This window comes from Halictus rubicundus, unplaced genomic scaffold, assembly GCF_050948215.1.
Source record: "Halictus rubicundus isolate RS-2024b unplaced genomic scaffold, iyHalRubi1_principal scaffold0383, whole genome shotgun sequence".
NCBI classification, from domain to species: Eukaryota; Metazoa; Arthropoda; class Insecta; order Hymenoptera; family Halictidae; genus Halictus; species Halictus rubicundus.
Window position 1 is genome coordinate 156,557 of NW_027488924.1, and position 22,119 is coordinate 178,675.

Sequence of the window (22,119 nt, forward strand, 5' to 3'; positions counted from 1 at the left end):
TGAACCGCGATCGCCGACCGTCGAAACGCGAAGCCGGGACAGTGACGAACGTTTGAAATACTCGCGTCGTTAATCACCCGTGCCCGACCGTCCGCGACCCCGCCGTACCCTCGCGTTATCCTGCGGGAACCCTGGCACGGCGAGCCAAATCCGGCCGCGAGGAAATACGTTGCGACGACATCCGCCGGGAAGCGGACTCGTTACAAATCAATCAACGAAAAATAAGCAGAAATGGATGATAAAACTGGATACAGTGCGTTCGGAAACGTTGCAGCTTCATGTAATAGCCCCTGCAACGTTCGTTTCACAGAGAGATCTGTTAGCCCAGGCAATATTATCCGACCGTAAACATCCAAATATAAATACCAGCTTTGCATGTTCGTGGTTTTGCTAACCATCAAAAGGCTTTTGCACCGTTATCCGGACAATGAAATTTCTCTCTGGCTACGTAGAACTGTAACCACGGTCATTGCTTTTATGCTTCCCCGGTAGATGCATTGTTCGCAAACTATTCCATCAATCCTCAACTCGATGGATATTATTGCAGAAGTGCGGTACGATTGCAGTAGAACCTTTGCCTTTCAAAGGCACAGAAACAATTTTATCAGTTGTTATTTCAAACAAAACGCATTTCAGCCTGTAATGAAAATGTAAAAAAACACAATAGAATGGAAGAATAAACTTCGTTTCGGAGGAAGGGTGCACGTGTCTGTCCCGCATCAGCGAGCACATTATTATCACGTTTGTCAATACTGCGGAAGAGAAGCGCCGCGGCCGGATTACGAGCACTTTGCGTACACCGTGCACACGAGTAATTTTATGGAAATCTCATTGTTTCATTTGTTTCGTACCGGGGACATTTGCAAAGAGAACAAAAGCGCGCGCACAGCTGCGAGCACGTATATTTTAATTCTTGAAGTGATAACGGTCGGTTAATTAAAAACCTGGCACGCCTCGGGCTCCGCTTAATTGATCATTCGCCGTATGATTCCCCTTCCGCAAACAATCGAGAAATCGATTCGACTATTCATCGAAGCGGTGGAACGGGACGATGTGCGTCATCCGATCTAGGAGCTAAGGGTAGTCTCGTGACTTTTGCGGAGTCAGAAAACTCGGAGCCAGGAAAAACGATTTTTCGCCTATTCTTGTCGGTAACGTGGTCGCTCTATCTTATCGCGAATCTACGGAGTCTTAACCTCAGATCCACCTCCATAATCCGCAAATTGTCCTAAGAAGTGCACCGTTTTGCTAGCTTTTGCTACGGTCAACTAATCCTTTTCGGAGAAAGGAAGATTTTCATTCTATTCACTTTAACCCTTTGCGGACGGGGGCGCTCGACGGGCGAGCGTCGCTGTGGACGATAGGTATTGGAGCGCGCAGTAAATAAAGTGTTCAGGTCGCACGTTTGTGTTATAAAATCTAAAGCTTTATTCAAATAACATTTTTATAAAATCACAAAGAAACAAATTTAGTCGTCTTTACATAGGCGATGTTTTATATTCGTGCATTGTGTGATATAGTTCGAAACAATCACCTATGTGCAAGGCCGGCTTAGCCGAACACGTAGCACAATAGTACCTCGACTCTCTCCTTCCGTGTTTTATTTTTCGATTAGAGCAGACGACGCAATCGTTACTTCTTCCTGTCTCATCTCGCCTAATAATATGTAGAAGGCCGTTGAGCCTTTCTGCTGTTCCAGAAGTCGCAGGAGCCTTGCGACTAGCGTCTCGAAAATCGCCAATCAATTGACCTACCAAGTGACGTACAAATTGTAAATGGGATAACTTTTTTTATGTTGTATGTCTTGTGATGTTCTTCATGTAATAGATAGGAATTTATCACTGAAACTTTCAATCCCCAAAAAAATCATTTTCGCCACCATTTTTGAGACTTTCTCATGAAACAGTACGTGCCTGTGTACTGATCTGCTTTATCTACCCCACCCATATATTTATTATAATTTATAACCACGTCTGGCTTCAGATGTTATAAGATGTAAAATATGTGAAAAAATATGTGAAAATGTATAAAATGTATGAAAACTTTGCTGGTTTCTCTGGTAGTGACACTGAAAGACTGACGCGGCAGACTGAATTCGTTCTGAACCTACCATGGTCTCGCATCGTAAGTTTACACTACACGGAAGATAAGATCTTATCAATACAAAGACTATATGCCGACACTCGTCCGCAACGGTAAAAAGACTTGGGCGGCTATTTGCCGACACTCGTTCGCAAAGGGTTAATCTTCGACCGTGGCAAGGTCTGCCTGTCGGGGGAACGTAATCCCGGTGAACACATTAAATACGACGAAGCGTTTAATTCATACGACCGTGAGCCAGGTGCGGCAGAAAAGCCGGCTAACATTTTTTGCTGGCAGAACTGCAATATTTGTAAGAGCAAGAGTGCTGCTCTTCGTTTGTTCAGTGGTGCTGTTCAGTTCACTTGAATCTCAAATTATTAATTCGAGCAGAACAAATTTTAAAACAGACGCTAAGAGCGCACAAGGTCTCACACTGACATAGAATATTTTTCACCAATGGACGCCATGATAACCAGTTGCGTAGCAATGTACACACAGTTCGAACGTGAATATCGTAAAAATAAACACTGGAGAAGAGCCAGGTACCTTTTAACCCTTTGCACACGAAGCCATTTTAACTGCAAAACGAAAAATTTCTTCTAGAATATTTCCCTTCTATATATATTTTTTCATGCTATACATACGAAAATGGTAGAATTTACTGGTGCAATACTGAAATGTTTAGTAAGGCTATAGCCGGTTTTGGGGGTCAAATGTGCCCTGGAAGGGATTTTATTCCAATTTGCGCCATTCGATAGCCTACCAAAAAAGATACCTTTCAACCAAGTTTTAGCCCTATAGCACATCTGTAAGGGTAGTTACAGAGGAAAAACGAAAATCCAGTTTTTGGCCCATTTTCCCCATTTAAAATTCTGAAAAAAATCTGACACGTTTCGGACACCAAACCACATACTTTGAGTCGTTTTCAGATTTTTCGGTTGCAAACTCTGGCTGTAAAAATCGAAAAAATGCAGATTTCATATGGAAATCGAAGAGACACTAGAACAGAATTAATTTAGCAATGAGATATTGCCCTAAGCATTATGCTCAATTTTTTTCAAATTCCTGCGATTGGTGCGTCATAGTAAGAAAAAATAAAAACCACTTTTTTCGGCGTTTTTTCCGTGAAAAACTAAGTTATGATTATCGTAAAAATATATTATGTAATATTAAACATCTCTAAGTTCAGGGAAACATCGTCCAGACTTTAAAAATTGCGTAATACAAAAAACAACAATTATACTACGCAGGATATATCCCAATATTTCGAAGGTATTTTCAACGGCGCCGGTTGGTGCAGTAGCTATGGACCAGGTTCGGATCTCGCCCGGGTCCAATTTTTTTTTTCTTTAATTAGATGTTTTTTCGATTTCTAACCGTATGATTGTTGTTACGCTGTTGTAAAAACATTTTTTAACTATGTTTAAACTATTTTTTAATAATTTTCCGGAAAAATATTTTTGGAGTACTTTCGGCCTTTAGTCATCTACGGGCTGTATTACTTATCTCCTTAACATTTTTTTTACATGGATTAAGTGCATCGACTTGTCTATTAAATCTTTTATCTTTAGTCGGCACATTACTTATTGTTAATAATAAATCTAGTGTTATATTGGGGTCGGGAGGTATTGTTGTATATGTTTCTGTCAAGTAAAAATATTATTAGGGATATTATGAAAACGAGGTTTATGCTTCAAAATTTGCCCACGTCCCCCCCTTTTTTTCCGTGGGGAAAATGACGTTACGCATACCCCGACCCCCTGGGGGGAGTCGGGGTTATGTGGGACTACCCCTTGGGGAAAGATCCCCAAGGGGCTACCCACTAAAAAACCCACGCCCACCTAAGCTAAATGGAAGGTGCCTGGATCACGCGTGTACTCAACAGGACACCTCCCAGCTATCATCATACCCCGGGGGAGGTTTTAACCTCCCCCACTGCCTACGCTATAAGACCCCGGGCGGAGGGGCCCACCCGGTGTCCCCATCCCTGGAGCCTTCGGATTGAGCTTCCCGAGGCGGCTGCCGTCCTCTCCAGTCGGGGGGCGAGGAGCCCGAAGTGTCCTTCGAATCGCCAGCGGCCGTCTATGACCAGGCCCAGGTACCTCATCCTGGGCCCGATCTCGACGGAGGTTTTAGCGACGCGAATCCGGAGGTCTTGACCACGGGGTAGCCGCCACGGCCGAGGCGATCCATACCACCAGATCGCCTCGGTCTTTGCGGCGGCCACGGTCAGCCCCATCCTCCGAATTCGCCCGACCATGCAGTCCAGGACGGCCTCACCGTGGTGCCTGGTCCTCCTCCAGTCCTCCCCCACGGCATAAATCAGGGTGTCATCTGCATAGCAGATTTCGGGCATTCGGCATCATGTGACCGAATAATGAAAAATGTTGCTCGACAACGCAAAACTAGGACCTGCCTGGTGGCAAACGCTCTAGATTTATCCTTCATCTACCGCATTTGACCACTGACATGCCCCATCTTTACATTATCGAGCCATAAATTGACGCCTCCCGAACCCTTGCAATCTTGTACGATCTAGCGTTGTGTGCGGCACACCATGGCACACGCACACGGCACGCACACTGTGGCGGATCAAGGCCACCTGGGAAAGCTGGACCTTAACGGTTGCCTATAATAAGTAACAGTTTGCGGCGTATGATAACGATTTGAGGGCAGCTGCCGAATACACCTGCGAGAAGCTGTGTTTCGGGTACGATAAGCGCGAGCGACCGTCCATCCGTCGTGTATTTTGTACAATCGTGCGGGCTTCTCGGACCACCGCTGCCGGGTTTTGCCGGCAGCTTTTTGTAACACCCGAACGACAATAAATGTAAAGTAGAAGCCCACTTTCGTGTGTCGTAATTCTGAGCAACTTTCCCGCCGCGGGGAATGCCCCGTCCTTCTTTCCCGTAGAACCCTGACCCGTGTAGGGGCTTTCCAGGATATCGCGCGGTACTCGTCGAATCGAGATCGCGGCGGCCGATTCGCGTCTTAGCGTAATTTTTCGTGTGGCACCGTCCTCGTGCCTGGCGCCCGTTCTGAGTACCGAACTTGAGAGAACCGTCGCGAAAATCGAGTCGACGAGACGCCGCACAGTGGTGCCAAATGGCCAAAAAACGGCAAAAAATCTATAAAAACGAAACTATCCAACGAATTTGTTTGAATGTGTTGAGAGATTGCCACAGGTACAACGCTTATTTGGCAAACAAATTTTTGTAAAAAGTTGTCAACATTAAGTAATATGTGCTAATCGAAAATCTCTGTTTTCTGCCCATTTTTTATTTATGGAAGCATACAACAAATCCTGTAATAGATTTTGGTCTGGAACTAATCGTTTTGGCAAGGTGTAATATTGATCTAACTTTGTGCAAAAAATCATGAGACCCTTCGAGACCCTTTCGCCACAATTTAAGTTTAAATATCAACTTTCAGAATTTCCAAGAGTGAATTTTCCGGACGTTACGATTATTTGATGTTCCAGGTGAAATTTTTTAGGAATATTTCTAAATAATAAAGAAAAATGAGAAGTGCATACGATTTATTAATTTTTTATGTATAAGAAAATATTTAATAACAATTTTTTTTATCTGACATAAATTATTGTTACAGCGTTCATTGGAGCACTACCACAAAATACCTGTTGCATTATTGCGACAGTAGTCCAGTGAACGAAAACTTTGTTTATTTAACATACAAAATTGTTATTAAATATTTTTTTATATGTATGAATGTCATTTTTTTTTATTATCTGATATGTATCCCTTAAAAATTTCACCTGAAACATCAAATAATCGTGACTTCCGCGCGATTCATTCTTGGAAATTCCGAAAGTTGATATTTGAACTTAAATTGCGACGAAAGCATCTCGAAGTATCTCGTGATTTTTTGCACAAAGCTAGATCAATATTATAACTTGCCAAAACGATTAGTTCCAGATCGAAGCTTTTCAAAGGATTTTTTGTATTCCGCCATAAATAAAAAATGAGCGTAACGCAAAGGGGCTTCAGGTTAGTCCATATTACTTAATGTTAAACAACTTTTTTTGGAAAACTTTTTTTTCCAGTCAATAGTTAAAACCATTTGCAATGACCCATATGATTTGTAGACCCCATAGTATTCAATTATAGGCGGAGTAATTACATAACTTTCGCACTGAAAACTGATGGATTCCCAGGAGCGAGGAAATGGTTATTTACCATGCGTATATCTCCGTAAAAATTTTTTTCAAAAATCTGACTTTGGCACATCATGCACGCACTATTAGGATATACAGAAATAATTTTTTTTTATAAAAATCGAAAATTTATAAAATGGACTTTTTGCCGCCTTGGCACCACTGTGCGCTGTTTGTCCCGGGTGGACCACGTTTCGCGCGGCCGAACGTGGCCCGGCCTCACGGTCTGTAAAAACCCGCCGTTGCCCGGGTTTTTCTCCCGTCGGACGGGCCGAAAATCAGGGCAACGTGACACCGTACAAATTCGTTATTTAATACTAAGATAAAGCTACGAATGGCGTGTTTCAGCAAGAGACTCGAAGATGGCCGCTTCTTTTGTTGACGTGCCCATCCTGCTGTGCTCCCTCCTGGGTCTGCTCGTAAATGGGTTCAACCAGCTCGTGATCCTGTACATACATAAAGAGGTAAATATTTAAAAAATAGAAAACTCCCTACAGATAATATATACCTATTACTATAAGGACTGCCAATTACAGTGAAATCTCGTTGTTTGTCAGTCCGCCGTTTTTACTGACAAGATACGAAATCGGAGGTTCTCGCCGAGCGTCCCATTTGAACTACACAGGGAACGCTGGAAACCGTCGTACCGTCTTCAAGTCATAAGAAACCTATAACTTGAAAACGCTACTGACGTGAAAACGGCGAAAACAGCAAAGGTCAAGAGCCGTCGTCGTCGAGAAGTGTGCCACACATTGTCGGCTATATCGGTGTGAGACCAGAAGACTAATCGAATCCAGTTACAAAACTTCTTTATTTGTCATTATTTTTTTTATGAAACTTTTACCAACATATTTACCAACATGTTTCTGATTAAAACTAAACCAAATATGATATAATTCCGATGATATATACTTGTGTAATGGACGATGAAATATGTAGGACGATTGTGTTGTGTCTTGACATGTTCTATGCCTTTAGTATAATTTCGTGGTTAGATCGTGCATAACTCACAGACGATAATCGTCCGTTCGCTGCACCAGATATCCGGTGGGACATATCAAACGCCCTGGTTGGAAATTATGGAGGTTGTGTCTGACATGTAATTGCTTCGACAGCACATATATTAAATTTGAAACGATACAGAGAAGATTAGCATGGTCCCTGCGCAAGGATGTAACCGTTCTTTCCTACTGTTTCTACCGATTCGCGTACGCTGTTACTCGAATCTCTACTTCGCGTCTCGGGACTATCCCTAACCGTCTCGCAGGGCCGGTTACTACCCTAATTTCTCGAAGCTTGCACGTTCGCGAGCAGGAATGGATTCGTGCCTCCAGGCACTGGAAAGCGGCGAGGTATGGACGAGTTAAATGAGATCTTCGTAGCCCAGATAAGGTAACAAAAAATGATATATTCTCGTAAGAACCATCGTGTGTGTTTGGATACAGTAATTCCAGGTACCGTGTGGAACAATGGGTCGGCCTCCCGTGCCGACGGCTCGCGACAAAGTATTATGAACGCGTGAAAGACGCTCGCGGTACGCTCGCTCGACTCTACGCCCGGTTTTCGGAATCGGTTTAGAAAATCACTCAGCACGGATCGCGCCCCGCGACAAGCAGTTCGTGACCCGTCTGACCGCCCCTACACTCGACCGGATAATCGTACGAGTGATCAGGATGGAGACAAACACGAAATCGCCGTCACTCCACGCTTCCAATGATTCTGCTCTTCGGCACGTAATCGTGGCCTCTAAGCAGTCTCGGGCGAGGCGGCGGCAGAGTGTCAGTGACCGTGCAAAGTCCGATCGCTCCTATCTGACCCGAAATCCGCGATCGAACGACGTCGTACCCGTCAGACCATCCAGGCACCTGGACGATATTCGGACAAGTGGCCTGAGTGGAGACGCACACTAAACCTTGGTCACTCCACGGGACGCACGAGTCTACCCTTTGGCATGATACATGGCCTCGGAGTATTCTCGAATATTGGTCACGGCAGAGTGTCCACGATCGTGCAAGGCGCGATCGTCTCGATTCAGTAGAGACGTGCACTAAACCTCGATTATTCCACGGGACCTATAAGTTCACCCTTTGGCACGATACGTGGCCTCGGAGTGATCTCGGACAAAGGTCACGACAGAATACTCGGGATCGTGCGATGCTCTTTCGTACCGATTCGGGGGAGACTCGCACTAAACCTCGGTCGCTCGACGGGACCCAGGAGTCTACCCTTCGGCACGATACGTGGCCTCGGAGCAAGCTCTGATAAGGTCACGACAGAGTAGCCGCGATCGTACGAAGTACAATCGCCTCGAATCTGGTCGAGACCCACACCAAACCTCGGTAATCCCACGGGACCCAGAAGAGTACCCTCTGGCACGGTGCGTGGCCTCGGACTACCCTCGATTAAGGTCACGGCAGAAGAACCCTGATTGTGCGAAGTGAAATAGTCTCGATCCAGACGAGACTCACAGAAAACCTCGGCAGTCCCTCGGAACCCAGGAGTTTACCCTTTGGTACGTTTCGTAGCCTCAGAGTACGCTCTGTTGAGGTTTCGGAAGAACCACCGCGATCATGCGATGATTGACTGTCTCGCTTCGACCCGTATAGTACGTACCGTATCTTTGCAACGATACTTATACGTACCCTATACTAATATTTACATTTGAAGGACGAAGTGAATCTACTGTGTCTGTTCGACGCGATGATCGCACGCTTCGCGACGCGTTTCTATCGCTGCGCGACGCAGTTCTCTAAATTTTATAAAATCGTGTCGTACCGACACACGGCGCCTTCCACTCGCCGTCACTCCTAAATCGTACTCGCGACTTGCTCGCTGCAAGTGATCTACGCTGACACTAGTAACGCCTCACTTCGGAATTGATAATTAAACATTTCTCGATCAATCTTTAGGCGAGTGAAAATTATGTAATTTCGTTGGACTACTACGCGGTCACGTCCGAGAGTCACGGAGCTTTATATAAAACGTTTCGACAGTGCCACGGCGCGGTTTGCGCTCGTGACTCCTCGGTTTGAGGCGCGTACGCGTTGAGAGCAGGAAGGACGGTTTGCCTTGCTCTGCCGAGTCGGTTTGACTCCTCGAACGGGTACCGTGTTTCGTCGAACAGACACTATTCTTAAACGCGTGTTTCTCGGACCGCTTCCAGACGTAGAGTGCTGGATCGCTGGCTCGCATCGACCTCCTTCGATCATTATCGAGTGGGGATCGATGCGTGCGCAACTCGACAAAGATCGCGATATCTCGCGATCCCTCACTATCTCCGGACTCGCGAACAACGTAGTATGGTACGGTGGTGGGGTCGTATCGCCGACCGATACGTGCGGTATATGTGTATGCAACCGACACGGTTACAAGGATAACACGCAAAATCGTGAAGCGTTCTGTGCTGTTGAGTACTCGCGTGATCCAGGCACACACCCTTTAGACAAAAAGTGGAAAAATTGCCATTTTTCACGATTTTCGACTTAAAATCGCATTTTTAATCGTTTATAACTCGTAAACGAATAAGTCAATACCGGTGAAATTTTCAGCATGGACATAACTTATTCGAGCGAATCAAATACATTCTTTAAATTTTCAATACAGGCTCAGATAAAAGAGCCTGAAAAAACCAACTTTTACTATTTGTTTGCGATTCCGACCAATTCAAAATTTTTTCAAAAATTTTTTACACCTCGTCTAATAAACTAATCCTTCTAACTTCTCAATAAAATTCAAGTCATTTGATCTAATTTTTAGAAAGTTATGTTGCTTGAAATAGTGTTGACTCAGTTTTGCTCGTTACTGTAAGTAAGAAGTGGCCGCACAATGCACAGATAGATGGATAGATAGATTATAATAGATAGATACATTATAATAGATAGATAGATTATTACTGTTTTTTTTTCCCCCGCGGGGAACAGAATTGCAGTCAATCACAGTCCCAGCAGACAGAGGCAGTGAACGTCCGGTGGTTCGACCGCCAACGAATAAACCCTCAGATGAAGAATTATTATGAATTATCATGGACAACCGATGATGTCGCACGAGGAGAAGTAAAAATGGGATTAGGATATATGTTAAAAATTCTACGCAGTAAGGTAGCACGAGAAACGACTCCAACTTTTCTTCCTGCAAGACTCGCAGATGAGCGTTCTCAGTTTACACGCTGAGAACAAACAGGAAAGGTGTCCAATTATGCCAAATTATAAGAAAAGACGCCGACTTCATGGTAAAAAGATCCTGTCGGCATACAGCTGACTAGTCAGGAGACATCAAGAAGATAAAAAGATGCAAGGTAGAGACTCCTGTGCCAGCATCTTTGAAAAACAAAGGATTGTGCATCTTATAAAAAGGGGGACCAACTCCTAAAATTCAGTTATAAACAGTCAGTCTGTCAGTCAGGAAATCGTGAACAATCAGTTATTCAGTCATAGTCAATAGTACAGTAGTCTCTTGTGAAGTTAAAATAGTTCGTTCAGTTGTTTCGCGACAAACCGTTTCAAAGACCAGTGTCAGCAGTCGGAGTATATTGTAACCGAATCCGAACCCGTGATCACGGTAATATTAATATTATTATTATTATTATTATAATCAAACTATTTGTAAGCACTCCAGTATATGCGCTATATAAACCATATTTGTAAAATCAAATTTGTAATCTCTGATTCAGAACCACACTTTGAATAAATCAATAACTTTGTTGTTTTCAAAATAAGGGTACAAAGTTACTTAAACGATCCTCAATTTCCCGAACCATAGCCGGTGTATGCAGGTAGGTTCGAAACTGCGTCCTATCCTCTTAAGATCGTAATTCATACCACTTGGGACGTAACACTATCAAAGCTTGCAAAGGACTATCTTTGTGTTATGGCAACATCTGTTCCTTCCGAAGGAGTATTCTCAAAGACTGGCGAAATAATTAGTAAAAAAAAGAAATAGATTAAAAGACAATATAGTGAATAAAATATTGCTTCTTAATATGTACAAAATAAATCCTTTATTATGTCTATTTCGTATATATTCGCTTTATCTACGTTTTTTCTTGCCGAAATGTTCCAGTATTTCCACTCGCAGCATTTCTATACTCATGTCAGGTCCGAAATCACAGTCAAATTTAAAGCATCGAGATATTTGAAGGAATCATTTGGCAATCGATACATATAGTATAGAAACAGCTTATAGTGATCATGAATAGATTACTTCTGCGAATTTGATTGCAAAGTGGAAGAACATTAACCCCTTCGACACGATAATTTCATAGGGTGGATAATAAAAATGCCCTTGTGGATTTTAACGAAAGAACCCTCCCCTGCCCTAAACAACAAATTCGGTAATTCAAAATAGGCAGAATTTTTCATCAAAATAGACAGTTTTTTGCGAATATCTCGGAAAATAAACAGATCGCCGCACAGTGCGGACAAATGGCCTGTTTTCGTGCACTTCTCGCAATTATTTATATACAGTGAGTGTAAAAAGTATTCGTACACCTCTTATAGATTTAGAAAACCATATATTTCTTTATGTAATTGTACATTCTTTTATAAAACAAAAACACAATTACGATTATTATATGTTTCAACTACAAAATGTGACATAAATAAATTAGCGAAAAGTTAACGTTAATGAGATATATTAAAAACAGTCTGAAGTCTCTAAAAATTAGCATGCAAAAAGTATTCGTACACGTAACAAATTTAGCAATAAACGTGTTATAATTTGCGAAAATAAATTAAATTAATATTTCGTTGGCTGGCCTTTCGACTGTATAATTGCGTCCAGTCTTCTTGGCATTGAATCCACTAAATTGGATGGGATTTCGTCTGTAATAATACACCATTCCTCTTGAACAGAAAGTTTTAATTGTTCTTTACTTGAAATATGCCGGGTTCGGAGTTTTTTTATCACGCAGATCCCATAAATTTTCGATCGGATTAATATCCGGTGATTGTGGAGGTGTTTTCAAATATTGCGGTGTGTTATAAAGCAACCACTTTCTTGTGTTGCGTGCTGTATGTTTAAGGTCATTGCCTTGAGTGAAGATAAAGTTGTCTTTTATACCCATTTTTTCTGCACTACTTACAATATGGGTTTTTAGTATGTTTAGGTATATTTTGTGGTCCATGATTCCCTCGATGAAGTGTAATGACCCCATTCCAGCAGCACTCATACAATCCCAAATCATAAACCGAACCTCCGCCGTGTTTTACTGTGGGACGTAGATTTTCTTTTTGTAGCTCTGTATTTTTCTTCCTCCAGACCGTACACTTGCCATCAGAGCTAAAAACATTAAATTTACTTTCATCAGTAAATATGACTCTTCGCCAAAACTCGATAGGCTTATTAATATTATTTTTCGCGAAATCAAGTCTCTTCTTTCTATTTGCGGCATTTATGAAATAATTCTCGCGAGCAACTCGGCCGCGGTATTCATTATTTCGTAAACAATTACGAATAGTGCTGAAACATACACTTACTCCAGCGTTGTTTGCAAGCTCAGCAGCGATCTTAGGGGCACTAATTTTAGGATTTGTTTTTATTTCACGCACTATAAAACGTTCATCGCGTAAACTAAGTTTTCGAGGGCGACCAGATTTCACTTTATTTTTATTGGTTTTTCGTTCACCATATCGATCTATAATTCCTTGTATAGTGCTGTGTGGCCTATTAATTGTTTTTGCTATTTCTCGCAATGATTTGCACTGATTATGCAGTTGTATAATAATTTTTCTTTCAGTCTCACTTGTTTCCTTATCTATATGACCCATTTTACCGAATGTTATAAAAATTGACTGGTTTTGCAGAAGGTTGCCACTAGACTGTTCATCAAAGACCCTGTCTGATTATTTGTCGGGTCCCGCTAAACCATAATATAAACAATCGGACGCCTTTCGAGTACATTCTAGTACCTGTACGAATACTTTTTGCGCGCCAATTTAGAGACACGTCTCATAGTTTCTAATTTTTCTCGTTAACGTTAAACTTTTTCAAGTGTATTTATGTGACAGTATGTAGTTAAAATATATAAAAATTACAATTATGTTTCGTTTTATAAACATGTGTGCAATTACATAGAGAAATACATGGTTTTTTAAGCCTACAAGAGGTGTACGAATACTTTTTACACTCACTGTATATACAGGGTGATCCACGCAATTGTTTTAAGTCATAACTCCGTTATTATTGCATTTACGAAAAAATTACGAGTATCACTTGCAAATTCTATGTCGCTGTTGACGCAAAGGACATGTTTACAAAACGTTACTTCGACAATTCCGACTTTTAATGGGGAAGACCCACCCTTGTCTCGTTTCGCGCAGACTATAGAGGACGGGTTAACGTTGATTCCTGAGGGTACGGAAACCGAGTATCTAGCAATTGTTCTTACTAAACTCGTCGGGCCAGCACGTAGAAGCACATTAGAGCACAAGTTTACGACCGCAAAAGCATTAATTCAGCACTTAAAGAAAAGATTCGCGCCTGGCAAAAGTTTGTCATATTTCCAAGTAGAAATCGCGAAGTTACGTATCCGCGAAGGTGAGAGCCTACGACAATACATCGATAGGACAAGCCACCTAGTCTATTGTACGCGCGGAGCCATTAAGGAAAAATACGAGGTCCACGCTGAAGAATTCATCAAGGAAATGGAAAAGGACGTTCTGGAAAACTTCATCGATGGATTACCGGATCGTATTGCCTTGAAGGTGTCGGCTCTCCTAAAAGATACAGAAAATCTGGAGGAAGCTTACGACGCTGTGCTGCAAATAGATAAAAAACTAAGAAATCGAAGACAATCGCCTCGGAATGAATCACCAGCAAGGTGGTCCCGCCGAGATTCTTTCGACCAAGATCCTCGTTATCGCGAACGTGAAGTGTCGTATCCTCTATCTCCGAGCAGATATGATCGACACAGAGATCGACGCACGAGACCATCTGGTTTTGAGGAGGAAAGAGAAGAACGCGCTTCTGCCTGGACCTTGCGTCACAGGAGCCCCTCACACTCCCCCTCTAATCGCTCCGAGTCATCAATGGGTGATGACGGAGAAAAACGGTATACGATTCTAAAGGGTACCGATAAAAATCGCATGTCAAACATGTATTGTTGGCATTGCGGAACTTCCGGGCACGACGGGAAATTCTGCAGGAATCGTCCCCGTAGCCCGCGATTCCGACGAGATTCGCGAGATTCGCGAGATTCGTCCGTGGAATCAAAGAAATTTTTAAACTACGATCGCGCTCACCGTACAGGCGACACGATGAGCGAAAAGAAAGAAGATCGCCCAAGATCCGTCCGCTTCGAAGAGAAACCCTCATCAAGGAAGCACCTGCACCACGGATAAAAATTACGATCCCAGAACTGGAATCAGGAACGGGAGAATTTTTAATTGACGGTGGAGCGTCCGTAAATTTGGTAGTCCTCGACGCTCTAGAAAGAACAGCAGAGATTTCACGAGAGGAAATCGAAATAACTGGACTCACCACAACCCCGATTTTCACCGTAGGGACGACAATTCTCCATATCCATGAAGCCCCAGCAATATTTTACGTAGTAAAACACCTTGCCATAGAAGCAGATGGACTAATCGGAAGCCCATTCCTAAAACAAGAACAGGCTGAGATTTCCTATTACCATGGAACACTGGTATTAAAGAACAAACCTATCAGGCCTATTCGATTTTCAAATTATTTAGAAGCACCAGAAAAACCAACTAAACACCGCATTCCAGCAAGAACCTCACAACAAATCGCTATTCACATAGCTAACCCGAAGATCAAGGAAGGCTACTTGCCTCGCATAAGAACACATGACCAATTGTACATAGGAGAAGCAGCTGTCATAAACGATCAAGGAAGGTGCCATGTTATGGCAACCAACACCAGCGAAGAAGACCTGGATATAGAAATAGAACCACAAATTTTGGAACCCTATGACATTGTAAGCACTTCGGACGAAGACATCTACTCAGAGGTACAAGGTCATGCTAATTTCAACAACAGAGAAGATAGGGCACAGGGAATCTCCCAAATGTTAAATCTCAAGCACTTGAACAAAGAGGAACTGTGCAGCATCACTGCTCTGTTAAAGGAGTTTCCCGACCGATTTTATCTCCCCGGAGATAAGCTAGGGAAGGCCTCCGATTTCAAACATTCCATACACACGACCGACGAAATTCCAATAAACACAAGACAATATCGCTATCCTCCGATACATCAACATGAGATAAAAAGGCAGATAGACGCATTACTATCCGAAGGAATAATAACTCCGTCGAAATCCCCATATAATTCACCTTTGTGGATTGTACCTAAGAAACCGGATGCACAGGGAAACAAACGTTGGCGTATGGTCATAGACTTCCGTGCGCTCAATGATAAAACAATTTCTGATAAATACCCGCTACCACAGATTACAGAAATATTAGATCGTCTCGGTGGAGCTAAGTACTTCTCCGTTTTCGATCTCGCAAATGGTTTTCACCAAATAGAGATGGACCCGAAAGATAGGCAGAAAACAGCCTTTACCACACCTAACGGACATTATGAATTTTCACGAATGCCGTTTGGTTTAAAAAATGCACCACCCACCTTCCAACGCCTCATGGATCAAGTACTAACTGGACTTCAGGGAACGGACGTGTTCGTTTACCTGGACGACATTGTGGTTTACGCATCATCACTACATGAACACAACGTTAAAGTCAGGAAATTATTCAATCGTTTACGAGAACATGGCTTAACCCTTCAGACCAATAAATGTGAATTTTTACGGAAAGAAGTTACTTACCTTGGACACATTATTTCAAGACAAGGAGTAAAACCTGACCCCAGAAAATTAAAAGCCGTCAAGGATTTTCCAACACCCACCAATCAGAAGAATATACAACAATTTTTGGGATTAGTAGGATACTACAGACGATTCATATCAGATTTCACCACTAAGGCAAAACCATTGATTAGCCTCTTGGGAAAAGGAATAAAATTCAAATGGACAGAAGAACAGGAAAACAGCTTTAAACAATTACGTGAAGAACTTTGCCAAGAACCTATTTTACAATACCCCGACTTCAGCAAACCATTCATCGTTACAACGGATGCATCAGAACATGCCATTGGAGCCGTGCTTAGTCAAGGCGAGATTGGAAATGATCTGCCGATTGCTTACGCATCGCGCAGCCTCAATAAAGCAGAGAAAAATTACTCGGCTACAGAAAAGGAATGTTTAGCTATGGTTTACGCTGTTCAATATTTCAGACCATATGTTTACGGAACCAAATTCACTCTTGTGACAGATCACAGACCTCTAGTTTGGCTACATTCTGTAAAAGATCCGACATCAAGACTCATGAAGTGGAAATTGAGACTTCTGGAGTACGATTATCAGGTTATCCATAAATCCGGAAAAACGAATATGAACGCAGGTGCTCTTTCACGCAACCCTACCATTTCTTGTTTACCACTTATTCCACGTGAACTTCGAGATCCCGATTTCAAGACCTGTAAGAAAGTACTAGAAAGATAGATAACGCGATATCGTTAACTTAAATAAATGTGGGCGTATTACAAAATACTATGAATCTTTATTCACGACAACTGTACACGACGACAGTCAGAATCAGAATGTCCTGCTGTCCCAAAAATCCTCAGCCGTGAGAACGCCTTCGACAGTATGCCCCCTTGTTTATGACACCCCCAAGCTAAAGGACTTTCCCTTGTGGAAGGGCAACGCGCTGACAAAAACCACATGGCCTGCCTCGACCGTTTGCTTACTTCGATTTTTCTAACATTCGGCCATACTGACGATAGATCTGTCCTCAGACTTACAATACAATTCTCTTTTTTTTTTGTTTACAAAACTTTTCGTTGTGTAGACTTGGCTGAAAATAAAGGTTGTTGTCGTAACACGATACCGTCGTATCGCTTACGATCAACTATGGATACCGTCGTATCCCTTCTTTCGTTTTTGATGCACGTTGCATCCTTTGCTCATCACCACCCTGCCTGAGACACTCTTTGTGTCCGTCCGGTTCGGTGTAGAGTCTTGCTTTATGATGCACGTTGCATCCTTTGCTCATCACCACCCTGCCTGAGACACACCTTGTGTCCGTCTGGTTCGGTGTCGAGTCTTACTGGGGTACCGTTGTAGCCCCGCGTGATTTTTCCTCGTTTGTCTAAGATACCGTTGTATCTATCCTTGGCATTGGGACACACCTCGTGCCTGAATGCCGTTGCATCCTTCTTTTCCTTGTATAGGTCCCGTCGGAATCGTGGTGGATAACACCCTTTGGTCGTCCTCCTCGGTCAGGTGCTTAGGCCGTTGCCCTCGCTCCTTGGATCTTGCCTGGTCGTCGGGCAAAGGTCCCTTCTCCCCCCTCTCTACCGTCCGTGTCTAGCTTACACCTTCGGCTTGTCTTTTCCTTTCTGTGAACATAGTCAAAATGTGAGATAACGTTTAACTACTTACTTGGCGACCATCTTTAGTCCCTGTATACATTGATAAAAGGATATATAAAAATCGCTTTTATTCAGCATCGTGGTCATCCCCTTGGATGGTAATCCACGGCTTCATCTTATCGGCTGCAACGACTGTTCGTAATCGTTTCACCCCTTCTCGTAAATCTTCTACGTCGTAGCGGTCATTTGGCAGCACCGCTCGAACCTTGAACGGTCCTTTATATTTCGGTAGCAACTTTCGGCTGCTCCCCGTTGCCGGTTCACTGGTTATTCGTACCAATACCAGTTCATCGACAGTATACCTGCGCGCTTCCTTTCGCGTACGGTCATACCGCTCCTTCTGCTTACGTTGATCTTCGGAAATATGTTTGCTCATATTTCCTCGCAACGCGGCCAAATCCAATCGATCTATTCCTTCTTGTACGAGACTCAGTAGTGTTCCTTCAGCTACTGTTCTCGTATCGCACCCGATCAATGCTTTCATCGGCGTCGTATTAATACTTTTGTTGTGCGTGGTGTTCATTGCACTCTGCACCTTCTTTACCTGGATGTCCCAGTCTCGTGGATCTTGACCTGCTGAGCTTGTCGCTAAAGCGTCAACGATAGTTTTATTATACCGTTCACACTGTCCGTTTGCCCTTGGTGTGGCTACCGCATTAAGTACGTGTTTAATGCCATACGTTTTGCACAGAGTAGCAAACCTTTGTGACGTGAAACTCGTTCCACGATCACTTATCATCCTCGTCGGAACACCGAATAAATACATAAAATTTAACAACACCTTTTCAGTGTGACGAGTCTTTTGGCTTTTTACCGGCTCCGCGATCATGAATTTCGTGAACGCATCCACCACTACGAGTAAATACTTATTACCCTTCTTACTCGTCTCGAATGGTCCTACATGATCTACATGCAACGTGTGAAACGGAATTGGGATCTTTTCTATAGTGTTTAATTTACACTGTTTCTTCCCTGACGTATGCTTGTAGTATGCGCAGCTTAGACATGCGTTTACGTACTTCATTACGAAACGTCGCATATTCGCAAACCAATAGTTCCGCTGTATCCGTTCCAATGTCTTCTCTGTGCTTAAATGTCCAGCGTCGTCATGGCATAATCTGCATATTTGGAGCCTAGCGTTTTTCGGAACAACCCACACGGTTTTATTACCTGTTAACCGTCGGTATAGCTTATCCTTTCTTAACGCATACTCTTGAAAATAATGTTTTGTTTCGGGTGACTTTTCGTTGTTGGCGAGAATTGTTCGGATCCGTGACAATTGCTCGTCCTGCATCTGTGCCGACGTTATCCATTCCGCCTCCGTAATGTCCACGTAGGCGACCTCAAGAGCGATTGGTTGAGGATTTCGGCTGAGTGCATCCACATGTGCCATCTTCGTCCCCGGTCTGTACAGGATTTCAAAAGTGTATTCTTGCGCTTCCAACCACCATCGTCCTATGCGTGGCAATAAGTCCTTCTTTGAAAAGGTTGTCCTTAACGCGTTGCAGTCCGTTACGACTTTAAATTCTATTCCCAGTAAATATACCCGGAAATACCGCAGAGCAAAAACTACTGCCATTGTTTCCAATTCATAGGAATGATAGCACCTTTGGTCCGCTGTTGTTTGCTTACTGAAATAAGCAACCGCTGTCAACTTTCCGTCTTCTTGTTTTTGCAACAATATTGCTCCGACACCCAGAGAACTCGCATCAGTATGAAGTTCGGTAGGTCGAGCTGGATCGAAGATACATAACACCGGTCGTGCTGTTAATTTCTTTTGCACCCGTCGGAAGGCGTTTTCCTGCGGCTCCTTCCATTGCCATGGTACACTCTTGCGTGTTTAGGTGACGTGGGGTAAATGAAATGATATGTGACGCGATGGTTTCACGGGTAACAAAAAATATAGTTTATTCACGAGAACTGGTTAACAATTAACAAATAATAAAGACTATAAAACACAACGAGAAAACTTGAGTCCATGAGAAAAATGCGAAGACCAAAATATACGGAAACTCTACGTCGCGTATAACAAAACCGTCGCGGGTGACTCAGACTAAAACTCTCTGGAGCTATCGTTCTCCGCGAGAGTCCAAAGCTTTCTGCCTTTCTCGTTTCTGAGGCGCGTTAAATAATGTCCCCGAAAAACCGTTAAAATTGGGAGAGGTTCTCCACCCCCACAAGGGCATGGAGAAAGTTTCCTCCCCCACACATTGCATCCGGGGACTTCACTCTTAAGGGTACTGTAACGGTCGAGCCGAGGTTCTGGCAATCGTCACTTAAATGACCAAGCCCTCAACCCGACCTCCCATGGTACGCACTTGAGAAGGATGGAATTTCCGCGTCCGAAAATTCCACGTTCCCACGCACCATGGTCGCCACAGTACCCCCTTACCAGTGAAAACGCCAGTTAGAACGAAAGAGAAAAAAAAACTAACTAGCTGACTGGTAATATTTACAAAGTAAGAGCGTTTTGCTATACACTAGCTTGCGCGTAGTCGCAAGTGCAAATCCGGCTCATTTACTTAAGGTACGCGCCTTAAATCTACGAAAGAAAAAAAAAAAATATATATATATATACGGCAAGAAAGAAAAATTAATACGACTATACGCGTAAAAAGAAAAAAATTGGATACGTATAAAACACTAATGCTAACTGTACAATTTACCCCGGTAAGGATAAAAACAAAAATACATCTAGGACCTAAAATTACTATATACAAGATCTTGAAAAAATTAATACTACCTAGTACTACTATATACACAGTCTTAACGACTATACATATCCATTTATTGCCGAAAAAAAATAATAAAGAAAAGTAATACATATACGCACTCATACAAATATATACACGTGTTGCTCAAACACCGTCTAACGTAGGCCAGCCTGAAAACGATCAGGGAATCGAACTCTTCTACCTGACCGTCGTAAAACAGGTCTGTCCTCCGTACGGTGTGTTGCGGTCGTGTCGGTCGTACTGTGTGTTACTGTTGTATCGTCTGTCCATGTGCAAACGATAGTTTGCGGAGGGTTTTCGTCAATGTCATCGTTCAAAATGAAAGCCGGTTTCAACCTGTCTATTGAGACCCTGACTTCCTTGCCCTTGATGTCGATGACGAACGTTTTGTCTCCGCGTTTAACTACACGAAATGGCCCATCGTACGGCGGCTGTAACGGACTTTTAACCGCGTCGTGCCGCAAAAATATATAAGGGGACGTAGACAGTTCTTTAAAAACAAACGTCTTACGTGTACCGTGGCGCGTGGCTGGCGATGGCTTTAACTTCCGGAAACGTTGCCGAAGCCGACTCACAAAATCCGATTGTGAATCTTCCCGACCCGTGACAAAGAATTCTCCCGGAAGACGGATGCCCGAACCGTAAACCATTTCCGCGGAAGACGTTTTTAAGTCCTCTTTATGGGCTGTGCGAATACCGAGTAGGACAATTGGTAATATATCAACCCAATTATCCGTCTCGTGGCATTTAATCGCTGATTTCATTTGTCGGTGCAATCTCTCGACCATCCCATTAGCTTGAGGATGATAGGAGGTCGTACGGAGATGAGATGCACCGATCATACGCGATAGCTCATAAAATAACCGTGATTCGAACTGGCGTCCTTGATCAGTGGTTATTCTCAAAGGAACGCCAAAACGACTAATCCACGTGTTTATGAGCGCTCTCGCGACTGTTTCCGCGTCGATCTCCGCGATAGGTATGGCTTCCGGCCAGCGCGAGAACCGATCGATACACGTAAGACAATATCTAAATCCCTGAGACATCGGTATTGGTCCTACAATATCAATATGGATATGTTCGAATCTGCCGGAAGGATTGTCAAAGTTGCCGACGGGGGCTGCGACATGTCGAGTGACTTTTGATCGCTGGCATGAAATGCAATGCCGTGCCCAGTCTCGGCAATCTTTATTTATTGAAGGCCATACAAAACGTTCTGTTATTAATTTCTGTGTTGCCCGAACCCCAGGATGAGAGAGTCCGTGCAACGAATTAAAAACTGCTCGTCGTAATGGCGTCGGAACAAAGGGTCTCACAGTTTCGTCAGTCGAGTCACAGTACAAACTAACATTGAAACCGGGGAAAAACGTCTTCTTTAAACAAAGAGCAGAAGAGTTCGATTCCAAGATCCCTCTCAGTTCTGGGTCGTTTTCTTGTGCTTGTGCCAGTGTGGTATGATCGGGAGCTACGGCTATTACTTCGACACGCGATAATGCATCGGCCACAATGTTATCCGACCCCTTAACATGCCTAATGTCAGTCGTAAATTGGCTAATATAGTCCAAGTGACGAAACTGACGAGGCGAACATTTATCCAGCTTTTGCTTGAAAGCAAAAGTTAAGGGTTTATGGTCGGTAAAAACTATAAAATGCCGACCTTCTACCTGGTGCCGAAAACGT

General features: G+C 43.2%; 1 non-coding gene across 1 annotated transcript; it reads left to right on the forward strand.

Annotated features, from left to right (window-relative positions):
* Positions 1-7,359: 7,359 nt before the first annotated feature.
* Positions 7,360-7,462, forward strand: LOC143364245 (U6 spliceosomal RNA). Its single transcript, XR_013084045.1, has one exon. It is a non-coding gene; the product is annotated as a U6 spliceosomal RNA (small nuclear RNA).
* The last annotated feature ends 14,657 nt before the right edge of the window (positions 7,463-22,119 follow it).